Source organism: Pinus tabuliformis, chromosome 6 (genome assembly GCF_031772625.1).
Source record: "Pinus tabuliformis cultivar Carrire ecotype Pingquan chromosome 6, CPIR1, whole genome shotgun sequence".
NCBI classification, from domain to species: domain Eukaryota; kingdom Viridiplantae; phylum Streptophyta; class Pinopsida; order Pinales; family Pinaceae; genus Pinus; species Pinus tabuliformis.
In genome coordinates, this window is record NC_142292.1 from 843,798,194 (window position 1) to 843,814,626 (window position 16,433).

The 16,433-nt window shown below is 38.1% G+C and overlaps 1 pseudogene; it reads right to left on the bottom strand.

Moving 5' to 3' along the window:
• Nucleotides 1-14,071: 14,071 nt before the first annotated feature.
• On the bottom strand, nt 14,072-15,820 carry LOC149261514 (pentatricopeptide repeat-containing protein At2g13600 pseudogene; annotated as a pseudogene).
• Nucleotides 15,821-16,433: the final 613 nt, after the last annotated feature.

Below are 16,433 nucleotides of genomic sequence, written 5' to 3' on the forward strand. Positions count from 1 at the left end.
CTGGTGGGTAGATGGGCATATGCAGAGATGTATGAGCGTCATACGCGGGATTAGGTTAAGTAGCAATGGACTTCTATCCTCTGGGCATACCCCCAAGGTCAGTGTTCTTTTAAACAAATGGTTTGGTGTACTTTTTCTTCACCGTGATGACACAGATCGTATTCTTAATTCTCCATAGGTGAGTGTATGTAGCTTCTTGTAGTGGTATCAATGGTATGTTGGTTTCAACCCTTTATCGAAGGCTCCTCGAAATCGATTTATATGGGTTAAATTACTTGGTCTTCCACTGGAGTTTTGGACTAGAAGATCCATTGAGGAACTTGGTAATGCTATCGATCGATTTATTTACCTGGATCCAAAAAGCTTGTGTGCCATGGACAAGTTGGTTGCTTGGTTACTGGTAGAGGTAAATTTTTCTGGCAGTCTCCCGACAAAATTGATTTGGAATGGGTCCCAATTAGGGTCAGGGAATGGGTGGATTTTGGGTAATTCCTTTCAAATGCTTAATATGTCACCATACCAATCATCTTATGGTGAGATGCCCCGAGAACTTTCAAAATCAGATTGGAGATAAATACATGGAGTCTGTTCATTGGCGTTGATCACAGGGAAGTTCTGAGGTTCTCAAGGATTGCAAAGGTCAAGGTAATACACATGCCCATGTTTATGATGCTCCTTTATGTAATTCGGAGGATACCCCCCTGTCATCTTCTTCCTTTCCCTCCTCTTCTGATGATTCGGGTGTTCGTTTGGGTACCTATTGCTCTGACCCTAAGGTTTTGTTGACTTGACCCATATCTTTGGAAGTTCAACCAAGTCCTTTTCCTTTCCTGTTTTCAACTTCTTAATTCTAATCTCCACCTCTTGTAACATGAAGAGCTTTGTATTTGTGTTGATCCTGGGGGGAGGCTCCGCCTCTGATTCTTTCTCATAGAGTTGTCTTGCATATTCAAACCATTGATTGGCTGTAATATTATTTTCAATTGGATTATTCGTCTTTGGGTGATATGACTCGAGTTAGCCCTGACTCACGGACCTAGATGCTCTCATCCATGACACCATGACCATTGAGGTGGCATATGCCACCACACATCCAAATGGTCAGACTTTGGAACATACCGCCATGCCTTTTGTGCACTTGGCTGGTGGTGATCCTCTGGGCCCTCATGATCTACATGTTAGTGACAGTGGGCTAAAGAAGTGGGAGGAATGTGGCATGAAAAAAAGGGAGGAATGTAAAAGCGGTAAATACTATTTCGGAAACAAAACTCGTCAGTTTTGGTTACAATGTTCTCTATGATCATATGGTTAGCCTATAGAACCCTGGTCTAGTAGGTAGATGGGCATATGCAAAGATGTATGAGCGTCATATGCAGGATTAGGTTAAGTAACAATGGACTTCTATCCTCTGGGCATGCCCCCAAGGTTAGTGTTCTTTTAAACAAATGGTTTGGTGTACATTTCCTTCACCATGATGACGCAGATCATATTCTTAATTCTCCATGGGTGAGCGAACGTAGCTTCTTGTAGTGGTATCAATGGTATGTTGGTTTCAACCCTCTGTCGGAGACTCCTTGAAATCTATTTATATGGGTTAAATTACCTGGTCTTCCACTGGAGTTCTAGACTAGAATAGCCATTGAGGAACTTGGCAATGCTATCAATCGCTTTATTTACCTGGATCCAAAAATCTTGCATGCCATGGATAAGTGGGTTTCTTGGTTACTAGTAGAGGTAAATTTTTCCGGCAATCTCCCAACGAAATTGATTTGGAATGGGGCCCAATTAGGGTTAGGGAATGGGTGGATTTTTGGGAATTCCTTTCAGATGCTTAATATGTCACCATACCAACCATCTTATGGTGAGATGCCCCCAGAACTTTCAAAATCAGATTGGAGATGAATACATGGAGTCTGTTCATTGGCATTGATCATGGGGAAGTTCTAAGGTTCTCAAGGATTGAAATGGTCCAGGTAATACACATGCCCATGTTTCTGATGCTCCTTTATGTAATTCGGAGGATACCCCCCCGTCATCTTCTTCCTTTCCCTCCTCTTCTGATGATTCAGTTGTTCGTTTAGGTAGTTGATGCTCTGATCCTAAGGTTTTGTTGTCTCAACCCATATCTTTGGAACCCAACTCCTCTCAGTTCTTGCTAGATTTGCATGCCTCCCTCATTTCAGATCCTCCTCCTATTACGTATTTTTGTAGGACCCCGTGTCATCATATCTCGTCTTCCCCTTGACCTACTCTAACGCCACAAATATGGGGTGTTTCTCTCCCTAGATGCTCTTAGGAGGGGGAGGTTGAACATGGGACAGACCCTCCATCGGTCGATAAACATATCCACTCACCCTCATATGTTCCATCGTTTGACTCCTCCCCCCATTATTATGTTGGGAGCGATATCCATTTCTTGATGTGAAACCCTGTTATAGATTTGGGCCCCCTTACCATTCATAAGGCTAAAAATTCTCTTGTTGCCCCTTCCATCAGCGCTAGGTCTATGAATATCACGGTCCGACTGCGGGGTGGTAGGGGCAGTCATCACTTCCGTGGGAACTCGACTGCAAAGACTTTGACCTTTGGTGGGGATGGTGATCTACGAGAGGTTCTCATCATTTCCTCTATTGATTTTCAGGCCCTTAGAGCAAACAAGCTCGCCCTTGGGGTGTCCTCATCAATATTCTCTCCTTAAACTTATGGGGCTCAGGGATGCCTCAAAGAAATTATCCCTAAGACATTTTCTTGTCTCTGTTAGACCTATTATCATCTTTATTCAGGAATCCATGTCTTCAGTGGATAAAACCAGGTTGTAGTTTTTGTCCATTTGTCCAAACTGGTATTTTTCAACTTTTGATTCATGCAGTTTATCTGGTGGCTTGGTGGCGCTATGGGACCCTCGGTGGGTGAAATTAAAAGCTTACAATTTTTTTGCAGGCATCCCATTGTTAGGTTTTGTTAAGGGTTTACCTTTTCGTATGCATTTCCTCAATATGTACACACCTTTCTGGAATAGGTAGGATTTTTGGAACAGAATCGATGAATGTGGGATCTTAAAGATTGGCTCGATGATCTTAGCTAGGGATTTAAATGCCACTATCTCGAGAGAAGAATGTTGGGGTACACGATGTCATTTTGATCCTTTGGGAAATCACCTTCAGGATCTCTTTGCAAAAAATATCTTAGTGGATGTTCGATCGTTTCCCCTCATCCCTACTTGGAGTAATGGGAGATCCAGTTCTGAGCATATGGGAAAGAGGTTAGACAGATTTTTGATACATCATAATATTTTGTAGTTGTTGGGGTATGTAAGGTCATGGGTTTCACAGGCAAAAATATTGGATCATTCGCCGATTATTCTTCAATGGAGAGCAGAGAAGATATGGAAAGGTCTCCCTTTCAAATTCAATAGGGTTTGGCTTGAAGAGAGGGATTTTAATAAAATGGCCTAAGATTCTTGGGCAATTATGGATTGTTCAAATGTAGCCTCGGTGATGAGCCTGATTTCGGTTAAGTTAAGGAGGTTAAAACATGAAGTTCGAGAGTGTGAGCGAAAATTTAAAATATATATATATATATATATATATATATATATATATATATATATATATATATATTTCGAATCATTGACCGGAGAATCCACAGCTTTAACATTTTTGTACCAACGTTTCAAATCCCAAATGGGATCCATCATCAGGATATGAGAATGATGATGACAGAAGAGCAACAAAGAAATAATAAATAGTGATGAGGATAAAATCTTTAGAATAACAAACTCCTGTGAAAAGTTAAAGAAGAAGTTGATCCCCTCCTGTGAAACTGTTCCCAGAATCTATGGATTACCCAAAATCCATAAGGAAGGGGTCCCTCTTAGACCAATAGTTAATACTATTGGTTCCCCTACCTATGAGCTTGCGAAATATGTTGCAAAAATTCTTAAGCCCCTTGTCGGAAACACTGATTCCTTCATCAAGGACTCCCAGGACTTTGTGAATCTTATTAAGAATGAGAAATTGGAACATGATGATATCCTTGTAAGTTTCGACGTGGTATCCTTATTCACTAAGATCCCTCTTGATGAAGCCATTCAGGTTATAAAAGAAGTTGCTAATCCAGGGACTGCAAAGCTGGCTGAGATCTGCCTAAGGTCGACTGTGTTCACCTTCCAAGGAGTATTTTATGAACAGACATCCGGTGTGGCAATGGGGTCCCCCCTTTCGCCAATAGTGGCCAACCTATACATGGAATACTTTGAAAAGAAGGCCCTGAATTCATATCCTTTGAAACCAGCCTGGTGGAAGCGATTTGTCGATGACACCAATATAAAATGGACTCATGGTAAGGCAGAGCTCGAAAAGTTTTTCACTCACTTAAATTCGATCTCTCCAGATATAAAGTTTACAATGGAACTTGAAGAAAACAAGAGCATTCCGTTTTTAGACGTCCTAATCATCAGAAAAGAGGATGGCTCTTTGGGCCATAAGGTTTTCAGGAAATCAACCCACACAGAGAGTTACCTCCATGCTGATTCCCACCATCACCCTGCACAGAAGGTTGGTGTTCTAAACACGCTGGCTATCAGGGCCCTTCGAATTTCCGACTCAGAGCACCTGGAGGAAGAGAAGAAGCATCTAATCTTAACTTTTAAAAGTATAGGCTACAAGGAGCAGGACATCAAAAAGGCCATAGAGAAAGCTGAAAGAAAGTTGTTGTCTCATGAGCCTAAGGCTCAAGACCAGCCTAATTGTGGTATTGTTTTTCTACCGTATATCCATGGGATTACGGACAAAATCGCTAAAATCCTAAAAAAGAAAAACATTATCACTCATTTCTCAGCTCCAGGTACTATCAGACAAAGTTTGAAGTCTGTTAAAGATGATATCGACAATCATCAGCTTAAAGGAGTTTATAAAATAGAGTGTTCCTGTGGAAAAAGCTACATTGGTGAAACAGGTCGCTCCCTCCAGACAAGACTCAAGGAACATGGCGCGGATATTAAGAACGGAAGATCTCGTACTTCAGCCCTGGCAGAGCACTCCTTAAAAACTAAACACCATATCTGTCTGGAAAGCGCATCAATTATCGCTAGGGAAGAGCAACATTAGAGACGAAAGATGAGAAAAGCGCTTGAAATTATCAAACATCCTCAGAATCTGAACAGAGATAATGGCGTGGAGATTAGCGGGAGCTGGCTTCCCTTGATCAAGGAAATAAAAATCGCAAGCGCATCCCCTGGTAAAGGCCTCAGCAGGTAAGTTATCCATCTCCTTTCTTGTGTCTTCAGTCTTTGTTTTCATTTAGATCTAGGTATAGAATTTCCATTAAATTCTAGGATTTATTAATTTCTTTATTGCTATTGAGTAATATATTAATCATCATATTAATTTATTAAAAAAATTTAATTATTTATAATAGTTAATATAATATAATTAATATTAATAATAATTTAATTAAATTATTTAGGAATTAATATTATATAAAATTAATTTCATTTTAGTATTATTATTCCCTAGGTATAAAATCAATTTCATTTTAGAATTAATATTTCCCTGGGTATAAAATTAATTTCATTTTAGAATTAATATTAATTTCATTTAGATCTAGGTTTAAAATTAATAAAGCAAATTAATATATTATTTCAAATTAATAAAACATTAATAAAGCAAATTAATATTAAAACAAATTAATTCTATATATTAAAACATATTAATATTATATATATAATATTAATAAAGCAATATTAATTTATTAGAATTAATTTTTCCCTGGGTATAAAATTAAATTCATATTAGAATTAATATCAATTTCATTTAAATCTAGGTTAAAATTAGTAAAACAAATTAATATTATAACAAATTAATAAAAAATTAATAAAACAAATTAATATTAAATCAAATTAATACTATATATTAAAACAAATTAATATTAAAACAAATTAATATTATATATATAATATTAATAAAACAAACTAATATATAAAAAAATTTAAAACAAATTAATATTAAATTATATAAAATTAATTAAAATTAAATAAAAATTATTTCAGCCATCAGTTTGTTATTCTAAAGATTTTATCCTCATCACTATTTATTATTTCTTTGTTGCTCTTCTGTCATCATCATTCTCATATCCTGATGATGGATCCCATTTGGGATTTGAAACGTTGGTACAAAAATGTTAACGCTGTGGATTCTCCGGTCAATGATTCGAAAGATTCAAGCCACAGATCTCTGAAATCCATATATATATATATATATATATATATATATATATATATATATATATATATATATTAAGATGAGTGTGGATTTGGAGCCAATTGATGCGGAGATGGAAAGTCTTGGTAGGAAAATGGATCTTCTGGCTCTATCCCCTTTGCATCTGGCTCGCCTGTAGGAGTTGGAACTCAAAAAAAGACATATTTTAAAAATATAGGAGGCCACATGGCGTTTAAAGAGTTGGGCAATTTGGATAAAGGAGGGGCATTGGAATACCTGTTTTTTCCAACACTTTGCTTCCCAAAGGAGGAATATGAATTCTATTTGGGAAATGGAGTATGCTTCGGGTGGCAGACTTTACAGTATAGAAGACATATAGAGGGAGGCTATCCTATTTTTTGAGAGCATGTTCTCGGCTCGCACTAGGGTGGACATCATCAACTATGGGGAATTGAGGCTCTCCCTAATATGTTCACGGCAAAAACAAACACAGTGTTGGGAAGACTTGTTTTTATTGATGAAATATCCATGGTCCTTAGATAATTCGCGAAGGACAAGTGTCTAGGCCCTAATGGGTGGACTGTTGAGCTCTTTATACACATTTTTGATATTATGGGAGGGGATCTTTAGAATATGGTAGAAGAGTTGTGCATATGTGGTCAAGTCTCTAGGGCGATCAACTCCACTTTCATTGCTTTCATCCTGAAATCGTCCCACCCGACTTCTTTCATAGAATTTAAATCGATTTCCCTTTGCAACATTTCATATAAATTGATTTCAAAGATCATAGCTTTCAAACTAAAGAACACTTTTTCTAAACATATCTCTCTGGAGCAATTCGGGTTTCTCTCTAATTGACAGATCCAGGATGTTGTTTCTATTGCTCAGGAATGCATACATACCATCCGCAAAAAGAAGAGGGAGGCTTTGGTTATGAAGTTGGATCTTCACAAGGCTTATTACAGTGTTGATTGGTCCTTTCTGAGAAGGATTCTAACTAAGATTGGGCTCTTTGTGGATAATGTTGCCTGGATCATGGCATGTGTCTTGTCTATAAATTATGTTGTCTTGATTAATGGTGCCCCATCAAACTTTTGTCGAACTGGCAGAGGACTTCGTCAAGGGTGCTCTTTATCCTCATTATTATTCATTGTGGTCATGGAAGGTGTAAGCAAGGAAACTGGGGAGGCTCGTATGGGAGGTGCTTTCCATGGAATGCAGGTATCCAATAGAGTCTCTATCTCTCATTTATTTTTGTGGATGATGTTCTTACTTTTGGACATGTCTCTTGGGCTCAATGGAATGTATTGCATTCCATTTTCTCCAAATATCGTTTAGCATCCAATTTATGCCCAAACGGTAAAAAATCTTTATTGATCCATTCCTCTAGAAATGATGAGGAGATAGCCAACATTGCTAAGCTATTTGGTGTGGTTGTCTCGTGCATTGAAGATGGTTTCTCGTACTTGGGTTTCAGACTGAAACCAAATAATTACAAGTCTAGGGATTGGAATTGGTTACTGGAGAAGTTTCAAAAGCGTGTATCTTTATGATCACAACACTGGCTATCTCTGGGAAGCAGATACACTCTCATACAATCTACCCTTTAGCAGATCTCAATGTATTGGATGCACCTCTTCATGCTTCCTGTGAAGATCATACATCGGATCAAGGCTATCATGGCTCATTTCCCTTGGTCGGGGGCTAGGGAGGATCATAAATTTCATCTAGTTCATTTAGATGCCATCACAAAAGGAAAGGAATTCGACAGATGGGGCTCACTGGATTTGAAGGGTGTTTGGATGGGCATTATTAACTAAAAGTCTATGGAGGGATTTTATTGGTAAGGGTATATGGCAAGGTATTATTTATGACAAATATTTGAAGCGCAAATCTCTCTTGAAATGGTACAGGCGCGATGGTGTTGGTTTGAAATAGGGCTCACATATTTGGAATAATTTCACTAAGGTTAGAAAGTGGTTTCTTGATAATTTGATATGGTCCTTTGATAGGGGCGACAAAATTATGATTGGCATTGATTCTATATAAGGGATGAACAAAAAACAAAATCTAAGTCCTTGTGTCATTGATGCCTTACATGCGAAAGGTATTTTTTTTCTTGATCAGGCCTATGGACATAGGTTTGGCGAATATCCTTACCCGCCTTGGAAGGTTGTTGTTGAGATTGGTTTGTTTGGTTCAAACACGGATTTCTAGAACCGTTTCATTGTTGATCTTCAGTTTGTAGGTCTTGTTAGGAAGGAGCGAGGGGATGTTTTAGTTTGGAATGGATCCTTGCATTGTGGAAGTGTGGTAGTTTCAGAAATTCACAAATATATTTCCTACAAGACACATGATTTGACAAATCAATGTTGGTTCAAGAAGGCATGGAGATGGAATGTGCCTCTAAAAATTATCATTTTTTGTTGGCTGGCATGGAAGAATCACATTCTTACATGGGACAATGTTTGTAAAAGGGGCATTCTTGGGTCAGGATGGTGCTCTTTCTGCAAGGAGTCTCAGGGGAATATCCTTCACCTTTTTTTACAATGGCCATTTGATATTGCAGTGTCGATGAGGGTTCTGAATTTTCTCCAACTTCCTTCTACCTGGTCATTCTCATCACTTGAAGCTTGTTATTAATGGTGGTTCAAAAAATGAGGGAAGATCAAATCTATTCCTCTATTCATCACTTGGGAGATTTGGCGTGCAAGGAATTCTATGATATTTGAAGATAGGCCCATGAATATTATCATGATATGTACCAACATTCAGGTATGGCTAGAGTCTGGGGAACAGGTTAACAAAGTTGATCAGATGCCCAGGTTGATGAGGAATTTTTTATAGGTGTAGTTTCCAGCTAGCTTTTTTATGGCACTTCACAATCTGGAAGATGTGGATGTGGGTTGTGTTGAGGATCATCCACGTGTTCAATTTCAATTCTTTTGGTTTGACAAGGAGGGCACAAATTCTAGAGTTGAAATTTTGGCCCTTTGGGGGCTGTTATATTCGGCTAGGAAGCATCAGTTAAACCATATTTTTGTTTATGGAGACTCCATGACCATTATTGATGGGGTTACAAGGAAGTCCAAAATTTCGCCTCCCAACTTGGGCAACTAGCTGGCTCGTATTGAAACGTTAAAACAACCTTTTTCTGACATCTCTTTTAAATATGCATACAAGGAACTAAACAACATGACCGATGGGTTATCAAAGAAAGGTATCATGGTGAATCCAAGTTCTTTTCACTAGTCTTAGATCTAATGATGCAATGTTGAATGAGGGCGAGATTGCTCTTGTTTGACTACTCTTTCAGTTCAAGCAAATTTTTCTGTTGTCTCATTTTTGTTTTTTGATTTATTTGGGCATAAATTCCTACGTAATATGGACAAAATTTCTTTAGTTTTTGGTGGAACATACAGGCCCGATGGTAGACATATGTGCTTCTTGATCTCTGAGTCCATTTTTAGGAATTGTTAGTATTATATTTTCACATATGATGGACATTATGGAAGATATATGTACTGTTATTTTCTCTTCACTTTTAATTAATTTTAGAAATTAACATTTAAACAATTATATTTTATTAAATTAATAAAAATATTCATGTTTGTCCCTAGGACTTTAGGGGTCCCCCTTATTTTTTCTCTTGGTTTGATCACATTTTCATCATTCATCTGTCCTAAAGATGAACCGCACTTGTTGCTTCAAAACGTTGACAAAAAGATTACCAATGTGATGGATCCAAAAGAAGGAGCTCAACACAATTCAAATAATATAAGCCTCAATTCTTGAACACTATTGCATAATGTATCCCAGAACTAAAAGTACCTTTATCATGGCAAACAATTCTTTTTGCAGCATTCCGATGAGACTCATGAGGCTCCTACATGTAGAAGCTACTCCAATAACATAAGAGATGTTGGGTTAAGAGATGTTGGGTTTAGTATGGTTGAGATAAAGCAAAATCCCAACCAACTATATGTACCATGTACTATCCACCAAAGGTGTGGTACCACCATCCTCAAGCTTGATTCCTAAAAGAAGAGGTGTTACAACAAATTTGCAATCAATCATCTAAAATCTAGTGAGAAGATCTAGTGCATATTTGGACTCTGTTATCTTGATTCTTGAATCAAATGGTGTGATTACAAGACCAAGAAAGTAATACAGTAGTCCCAAATCACTCATATAAAATTTGTCATGCAAAGTAGATTTAACTGCAGCAATAGATGTTGAACTCCCTGTGATCAGCGAGTCATCTACATGAAGAACTATCAACAAAATAGAGTCAACCTCTCAAAGCATGAAAACAATAGGATCTGAATTACAGCAAAAGAAACATTGGGACAGCAAGAAGGAATCCATCTTTGCATATCAAGCTCTTGGTGCCTGTTTGAGGCCATACAAAGATTTGTGCAATTTGCAAACAAAAGATGGATCTTTGAGAAATCCCCATGGATGTTTCGTGTAGATCTTTTCCTCTAGATTCTTGTGAATAAACGCACTTCTCACGTCAATATAATGAACCTCTTAATGTTGAGCTACTCCAATGGCAAGCACAAGTTGAATGGAATTCATAGTTGTTATAGGTGCAAAGGTCTCATTGTATTTTATCTCCTGTACTTGTGAGAAGTATTTTGCTAAAGTTATGCCTTATACTTACAAGTCCATTTTCTCCCATCTTTTTTGATAAATCCATCTGCACTGAACAAGCTTTCTACCATGAGGTAGAGGAATCAACTCCGAAGTTTGGTTCTTCACTAGAAACTGATACTCCTCATCCATGATAGCCTCCCGAGTCCCAACATGGATCACCTGCAGCTTCTTCATTTATAAGACCTTGGATCTATAGCAATGGCCATGTAACAGTGGATGCACAACAAAGGCTCTGTAATAGTGTAATAGTGAGTGCTTGTGGAGCACTTTGAAATTGTGAGTGACTCCTTTGTATATTTGTTGGATCCCCCACTAGATCACTTGTAGCATGAAGAGATTTTTGTGCCCAAAGTTGTATGGTTATTGAATCTGTATCAACTTGTTCATCATTGCCATCAGCTTCCTCTTCTTCATCTAAGGCAATTGAAGAGGCATTTGTGAGATCTGCATCAACAAGAATTGGTGGATCTGTAGTAAGTTCTTCCTTAGTTGCATGCAAGGGGCCCTCTTCAAATTTGATGTTTTTTTCAATGAAAGGCTTTTTAGTAAAAGGATCCAGTATCATGTATCCTTTAACACCATAAAGATATCCCACTAAATGCACTCTTGACTTTGGAGTTCCAAAGCCCCATTTTTCTGTAAAGGAATGTTTGCCCATGCACAATTTCCAACCATCCTAAAGTGCTTGACTTCTAGTTTCCGACCACTCCAAACTTCAAATGCAGTGACTCCAATACTTTATGAAAAACTCAATTTTCGATGCAATTAGCATAATTGATAAGTTCAATCCAAAGCTTTGAAGAGAGGGACTTGAACTATAGCATGCAGTTTAACATCTCCTTCAAGGATCTGCTTTTTCGTTCTAAAACTCTCTTTTGTTATGGAGTATAAGGAGCTATATGCTGCAACTCAATAGTTGCTTTTTCACATAGATGTTGGACATCTTTGTTCACAAACTTCCTTCCATTGTTTGTATGCAGGATCTTGATTCCCTTTCCTGACTATTACTCTACAAGAGCTTTAAAGTCTCTGAAAACACTCAAAGATCTCTGATTTCTGCTTAACTATACCCAAGTATTTCTTGACTAATCATCAATGAAGGTGAAAACATACTTGGCCATACTCATGGATGGGTGAGAAAATGGACCTATAATATCACTATGAATAAGCTCAAGAGATAATGAAGCTCTCCATGCCTTTCCGCTTTCAAAATTTCCCTCTAAATGCTTGCCAATAATGTAGCCCTGAAATACACCATCAAAATACTTAATGCTTGGTAATCATATCACTATATCTATATGCTATTGCCTTAGATTCATTAAGCTCTAATACCACATAAAAGTTGACTGACTAACCTGCAAGAAGGGCACCCTGCACTAGCAGCGAAATCTTCTCGGAACTAGGGAATCTTAGATACACATCATATTCTTGATTCTTGACAGCACTAGTCTAGTATTTACTACTTACCTTTGATGGATCTCACTCCCCGATATGAATGTGAAAGCTAAATAGTGGATCAATATAAATTTAGTTTGGGTTTCATTTTTATCAATATAAAATTTAAATTATATATATATATATATATAGTTGGTTTTCCAATTCCCCAATTCCTAATTTCTGACCAGTGCCACACCTATACCAGGTTCTTCTGCCAATGCCATTCACACTCAGTTTGTGTAACCTTGCCTAGAAAAAAAATTATCCTTCGTTCGAAGCGTTGTACTGTGTACCTCAACATTAGTGGAATTACAGTTTGATTTCCTCTAAGCAAAGAAGAAATGATAAGACATAATCACTTGGAACATTATTCATATGTTATTCTATATTAATGTTCCTATATATTGCACATATCTCTATGTACATTTCTCCAAAAATGTCTCCTTCTTGAAGATTCCTTACACAAGTTTCTTTTAATTATACTATTGGAAACATGGTCAAACTTGATTTCTCTCCCACAACTTTGTACACTAAATATAGCAATACAAATGAGGGTATAACAGTAATACAAAATGCGAGTATAACATTTGTGTACAGTTCCAGAAATCTCCTCTCATACTTGAATATTGTAAATATCTATATATCTTTTGACATTGTTCGTATTGTCACATCTTGAACGTATCAAAAGATATGCAAAATCCTTAACAACCATTGTGAATTGCTTCTCAGTTTGGATAGAAACCTAGCTTAGGCTGTCAATCCATTGCAATTTTCCATTGCCCGTAACTTTGCAAGCATCTAAAAAGCAATGATCAAGTCTGAAAGGCTTATTACAACTAATGGTGGACGACACTAAATCAATGAGCACACAATTAAGCGGATAGCTGTGCTCCTGTTTCAAAAATGAAATGATATAAAGATGATGAACGGATTATAGATTTAATGATGTGAGTGTCTTATTTAGACAGCTATAATAGTATATCATTTGCAGATAAAGTCAAAGATACTGTATGTTGGCCACAAATGGGCATTGGATGAATGATTTTGGACAGCAGGTCATGCAGAGGCTCATCAGAATATAAAACCAAGTATCCGAAAGCTATATGGTTGGGCCGGGGAAATCCAATGCTGATTCATTGCTGGGTTTAGAAAGGGGGGAAATTACATATGGTATACAAGCCCTACATGTTATCCAGAAAAAAGTAATAGCTGCTCCCTTGCAATCAATGCAAGGTTATGCCAAACTTTGTTACGGTGCAAGCCTATGTTTGACTTGCTTCATTTAGAAGCATCAAGAGAGTTTCGTCAATATTTGAATAATGGCAGCTATCAGTATGCCTATCAACAAGTTCTCTTGCAACAATTCAGGAGATTAAATTGATTGTAGAGCGGTAGTTGCTGCAGACTCAATATTGTGCATAATATGAAAAAAATCTTCCAGGGGATGTGCCTAGTGGGCCAAAAGCAACAGCCAGCATCACAATATGCTGTTAAAGAATTAGCTGCTTAAACCCTTCCACCGTACTATGGTAAGATCTCATACAGGAGCATACCCCGCCGCATTTTAGCTCTAACTAAACTGCACTAATTGAATATTGGTAAGCACCAAGTGTGGACCTCCCTGGCTACACTGAGAATTAGGGTGCCTAATAAGCAATGCGTTATGCATCACTTCTGAGCTTCATCAGCTCAAAATTGGAAAATCAAAGCATTCCATCCCTCTAGATAATCTCTTCAAAGTTGAATGAACTCTTCTATGCTTGTATGTGTGACATTTCTCCAACAAGGAAAGCATGTACTTGTTTATTAACTTCAATCCAACTGCATCCGGACATCTTTTTCACCCCTCTATCTTTCATCATCTTCTGCACCTTTTCAACGTCTCCCCATCTACCAGCTGCAGCATAGATGTTTGAGAGGAGCAAATAAGGTGCGGCATTTTGGGGATTCAACTCAAAAAAGACTTCTGCTACTTGTTCTCCTAGCTCTATATTTTGATATATTTTACAGGCGCCAAGCAAACTCCCTAACACAGTAGCACTAGGTTTTATGGGCATTTTGTTGATGAAGTCTCGCGCTTCATCTAGATACCCAGCACGGCCAAGGAGGTCGACCATGATGCTATAGTGCTCCATTGCAGGTACAATCTTATAACATTCACTCATATAAGTGAAATATCGATAGCCCTCGTCCACTAGACCTGCATGGCAGCATGCAGACAACACACCAATGAAGGTGATATGGTTTGGTCTTGCACCATTGTACCTCATTTGTTCAAATATTTCGAGGGCCTCTTTACCAAATCCATGCATGGCATACCCTGCAATCATCGTTGTCCAGGAGACAACATTTCGTTGATGCATTTTACCAAACAACTCACACGCCTCGTCTATTTTTCCACATTTTGCATACATATCCATAAGGGCATTCACTACAGAAACATCAGACTGGAACCCACTTCTATTTATCAGTTCATGGATCTGCATGCCCTGTTCCAGAGCTGCCAAATTGGCACATACTGGGAGCACACTGGCAAAAGTTTTGGGCTTTGGCCTAACTCCAGACAATTGCATCTGTTTAAAAAGCTCCAGAGCCTCTGCACAGCGTCCATTCTGTGCATATCCTGCAATCATTGCAGTCCACGAGACCACGTTCCTTTCGGGCATTTGCTGAAAGAGCGCCAGGGCTTCTTCGACTTGCCCATTCTGTGCATAGCCTGCAATCATCGCTGTCCAGGATACGACATCTCGTTTAGTCATTTTATCAAACATATGGCGGGCATCCTCTATCCTCCCACATTTTGCATACATGTCTACGAGGGCACTCTGTACAAAGACATCAAACTCAAACCCACTCCTCATTATTTCATCGTGAATCTCCATACCCTGTTCCAGAGCTACCAACTTGGCACAGGCCTGAAGAACACCGGAAAAGATGAAGTGATCAGCTTGAATGCCCACCATTTGCATATGTCGAAATAGTACCAATGCTTCATCGGGAAGCCCGTGTCTGCAATATGCGGAAATCATAGCAGACCACGAGAAGGTATCTCGTTCAAGCATTTCGTCAAAAACCCTGCGGGCGTCCGCCAGGCTGCCGCACTTTGAATAAAGATTGACAAGCGCGTTATGTACAAAGATGTTTGTTGCCATAACTCCCCTTGCATTGATGTGGGCATGAATTAATTTGCCCTCTGGCAGAGCTAATTTATTGACACACAGCTGCAAGAGAGAAACATAGGCAAAAGAATCTACCTGGTGATCTATAAGACGCAGAGTGTGCATTGCCTCCATCAATTGGCCATCCTTACATGGCACTCTCAGAGAATCGTTTTTGGCGTTACCTTGTGTTTTGACAGCAGTGTAGATAGCTTTTCTGTGATGAAGATCAAGCGTTAGCCCAACAAACAATACAATCGGTGTCCTCTGACGCAGAGCTGTGGCTAGATTTAAAATTGTTATCCTCAGGGCTGGATTTAAAATTGTCATTCCAAGGATCAACATAACGTGAAAATAACCAGGACGCTCAGAAGATGCGACAATACCATGCGTGCAAACATGGAAAGAACCGGAAGAAAGAAGATTTATTAGTAGTAAATAAGGAAAGAATGGAAACCCAAGGAAAGAAGATTTTATTAATAGTGTCTGTGAAAGACAGATGAAATTTAATAACCAAAACTCACTTTCTAGATTAACTAGAAAATAACTAGCTATTGCCTCAAAAATGTAAAGACGTAACTAGACGATAACTAGCAATTGCCTCCTCAAAAAAGTGCAAAGAAGTGCAAAGTATCCCAATAAAATTATTAAATTGGAAAATAATTGTAATTTTGTTTTATAATCATAATATTGATATATTAAATTTTAAATTTTAGTGTTATATATATATATATATATATATATTAATTCTGTAACTTTTTAAAGGTTGAAATCTAAAATTTTGTCAAAAATAGCATGTTCTATATTGCAAAGTAATATTGGTTGTTTAGCATCTTGAGTGCATGATGTGTTGGTTGGGGCGGTTGGCTTTCGCACCCCCCTACCATGTTCGATTCCTGCACACGCAGCGCGATGTTGCTGCTAATGCTGATGACGTATGTGTTTCTGCTCTACGCGA